The sequence below is a fragment of the Anomalospiza imberbis genome, chromosome 6, assembly GCF_031753505.1.
Source record: "Anomalospiza imberbis isolate Cuckoo-Finch-1a 21T00152 chromosome 6, ASM3175350v1, whole genome shotgun sequence".
NCBI classification, from domain to species: Eukaryota; Metazoa; Chordata; class Aves; order Passeriformes; family Viduidae; genus Anomalospiza; species Anomalospiza imberbis.
The window spans coordinates 23,096,874-23,100,717 of record NC_089686.1 but is presented as its reverse complement, the minus strand read 5'-3'; the positions used below and the strand labels follow the sequence as shown (position 1 = coordinate 23,100,717).

Sequence of the window (3,844 nt, the reverse complement as noted above, 5' to 3'; positions counted from 1 at the left end):
CTTCCCGCCGCTGCCGCCGCCGCGACCTCCGCGCTCCCGCCCCGCCGGGCCCGGCCCCCGCCCCGCCCGCCGCCGGGCTCGGGGCGCACGGAGCCGCGACTGTGCGCCAATTCACTTCCCAGCAAGAGAAGCGTCCAACGTTAGTTTCTTAGAAAGCTTTTAGGAATAAAAAACTGTCTGAAGTAACTGATTTGTATTAAAAAAGTAATTACTGCTTCTTACTGTACACGTTAATGTTTCTTTTTGCTTAGCCATGGTACACATAATATACATTACTGAAAAATAATTGACAACAAGGGAGAACATACACATGGATAAACATCACTTTTGTACCCCAAGCACAAAGATCTGCTGGAGTAGTGAGAGCACCTGCAGTGGATACACATTTCACACTGTTAATAAAGCATAGCCATCTCCCTCTGTGCCACTCACAGTTCATGGATTCTCTCTCTGACGAAGAAATAAACTAAAAGCTTCATAAATCTTACAGCTGCAGTGATTTCTCTGTCATGAAGAAGTATTTGCAACCCTAATCTTAGCTTTGCAATTCATTTTCTTCACAAATGATGGACACCATCATCGTTTCAATGTTTTATTTTCAAGGTTCTGCGGTCACAACTACAGGTGAGAAAGCGGAGGTGAGTGATGGAGAACATTCACTTCAAGAGAGGTGATCCAATGCTTACAGGAGACCTTAGGAGCTGAAGCACAAAGCCCTAAACCCAAGCACGATAAGCCCAGTCAGCTCTTATTTCACTACCTTGGGAAGATGCATGAAAGAATGAGCAATGTTCCTTGCAAAGTGCTGAAGGTTAAAGAGTTGTTTGGCATTATATACACCTAATTGTAAATTATACGTCAACATCTATTTGTTGTGCATTGATACACATCATACAAAGATGATGTCCTTAGGAGCAGCAAAGACAGCATGTCAGTTCTAGGATAAAGAAGCTTGCAGTAATGGATGCAAAAGTTCAGATGTGCCTTGCTAAAGATCATTTGCTCCCTCCCTTGGAAGGAGAGTACTTGGGAAAATGTCACCTAGCAAATAGTAATATTTTTTTTAAAAATCTACATGACAAAAATCTCATGAAAATGGGATTAAGGAATTTGGAACAGTTGTAGAAAATCAGAAGACTAATTGAAAAAGTCAGTCTTCATTTTTCCTATTTGAAAAGTAGAGCCATCTTGACCATTATTATCTACAGTATCTTACAAATTCTTCCACAAAATGCTTACAGTAGTAGCTACGATCAGGTTTAGCCACCCCACAGCATTGCCTTTACTACCCTTTTAAGAAGTAGGCAGTAATTCTCACAGCAAGATGCCCCTAAGGTAAGCAGAAGTCGCTGCACACTTAGGTTTATTGGAATACGACTGAAGAATGCATACCTGACTTTACACTCTATCTTTCACTCAAGCATTTAAAGGAATCAGACCATCAAGCCCCCATCAAAGGGCAATGTGTCATTTTCTCTGTTGCAAAATGAGTATTGAAGCATGAATTTGGGTAAGGGTAGGAAAACTGTCATTTAAACAAATCATAGCAAGCATCTGCCTTACTTCAAAGATCTCATTCATGGTTTTCAGAGTCAAGGCAGTACATTGGTTATATTACTACAATTAGACCACATATTACGAAGAAAATCAGCCCATGCTGAGAAAGAAGTGACAAGGTATTTACATGGTTAATTATAGTTAAGAAGACAATACCATGAAAATCCTGTTGCATATGTATAGCAACTACTTTATGTGTGAGGGAAGACTGTCCAATCAAAGTAAACTGGGGGAAATAAAAGCCCAAGCAGCTGGTATGGGAGAGAAAATGCTAGAGGGTAAAACTCTGCAGCAGGTCAGACCAGAGATGCCATGGGACATAGCAGGAAAACACAAGCACCTCATCTCCTCTGCTTGCCTCATCTGTTGGTAGCTGTAGGAACAGTATCCACCAAATAACCAAGGAAAAACAAGTTCTTACCATTACAGTTCCAACAGAACACCTTGGTGCAGTTTATGCAAAGATCACATAATGCAAACAATTTAAAAGCTCAGGGGAAAGCTACCTTAGGAATACCAGTTGTGAAAGGAATTTAAGTGTCAGGAAACCACAGAAGTGAGAGAAAGCAGTGTGAGCATGGTCCTCTCATTGCTTTTTTGGGGGTTATGCACCCCCAAAGGAAGTTATTCAATATGTACATTTTATTGCAGAAACTGAAGTACAAGACAAATCAGCCCTTAAAAAGATAAGCAGCTTTCTCTAAACATGAGCTAAACCAATGATCCTCATAGCAAAGATCACTGGGATGGACACCAAGAGATGACAGGTCCTCTGGCAGGCTGTGTCAGAGAGCTGGAAATGCAGATGCTAATGCATTGAGTTTGAGGTGATTGAGGTGATGGACCTCTGACAATAGAAGAACAGAACAGGAATCTGTTACTACAGGTTTGCAGAAAGTTGAAGTCACTTCAGCTGCAGATGGAGAAATTTCTAGTTCCTGACAGTCCTTCTAGTGCAAAGCAAAATAGGATTCCTAAAAAACACTACTGAGCAAATACAAATGTTTTAGTGCAATGGCAAACGCTTGGAATCACTTGTTTCAGGTTAACAAAAAGGTCCTAGAAAAGCCAACTCACAGTTTTTCTAAACCCTCTGCTCTTTCCAGCCTCCTCAGAGAAAGATTACCTGCTCTGGTCTGCCAAGCTACCACACCACCACATGCATTGATTTGGGGGAAGAAAAAACAAGTGCAAGTCTGACAAATTTTCCAGGTGGATAAGGGGCAGCAGAAAAAACCAACACTGAACTCCTGTAGTCTTCACCAGACCCAACCTTTTTCTTCTCTGAAAGATTTATCCATTTCAGGTTTGTGGTCTCTCTCAATAAGCCACCTTCAACTTTAGAGTTCATTTCCCAAAGACTTTGTTCACTAAAATCATGGCCATCTCAGGCACCTGAAGGACAAGTACAGCACAGGGACACAACTAAAAATATGGGAGACAGAAATATACCACATAAATTGACAGAGATAAAGAGAGGCCATGCTACTTTCGCAAACTTCTGCCTCGGGACCCATCCAGATGTATGGGCAGGAATCCCCTCATGATCTTGACAACCAGTTGCCAAACTAGGTTGAGTCAAATGTCTCTCATCTGCCAGTCAGAAGATAACACAGATGTTGTACACTTGGGTTACTTCTCACATACCTGAGCAGCTTCTAAAAAATGAGCAAGTGTGTAAAATGTTCATCCCCTCCCACATGTACTCAAACAGCAGCTGCAGTGGGCACCCTTACAGGGTGCAGCCCACACTGGCAGAGCAGGAGGCTGAATACACAAAGATAAACCTTACTTAGGAATGCTCACGTGCTGAGTTAAGTGCTGCGATAATTAAATCGTTAGTCACATTGACAAGTGGGTGGAAGAGGCTGGAAATGTCTGATGCAGTTTGCTACAGGCAATCAGATTTACTAGTGATGCATCTGTCACACACAAAGATGGGCTCAGACCCAAGCATCTGCAGCAGCTCAACTTTAGGCTATTTCCCAGAAGTGAAATGGAATGAAGACACCAGCCCTGCATCCCCAGTGCTGTAAAACAACCAAGACAACTACCAACCTACCGCATGCAGCTGTATGATTTCACATACTCAAAATATTCATCTGGGGAAAGAACTTGCAGAGGCTAATCCTTACCTAGAGATTTGGGAATTTCCCTTCCTGAAATTCTCCCTGATAGTACTAATTAGTTGCCTAGCATTTGTATGTCCCCAGTCTTGTTATGCAGCATATCTCACTTAGCTCCTGCATAACAAAAGGCTTGCAGGGTCAGCAGAGGAGATCTGAAG

At 42.2% G+C, this 3,844-nt stretch overlaps 1 protein-coding gene across 1 annotated transcript in view; it reads left to right on the top strand.

Annotated features, from left to right (window-relative positions):
* The window catches only part of EIF2B2 (eukaryotic translation initiation factor 2B subunit beta), a 78,173-nt gene that overhangs the window by 60,874 nt on the left and 13,455 nt on the right, over positions 1-3,844 (top strand). The gene's annotated exons all lie outside the window — the stretch shown is intronic.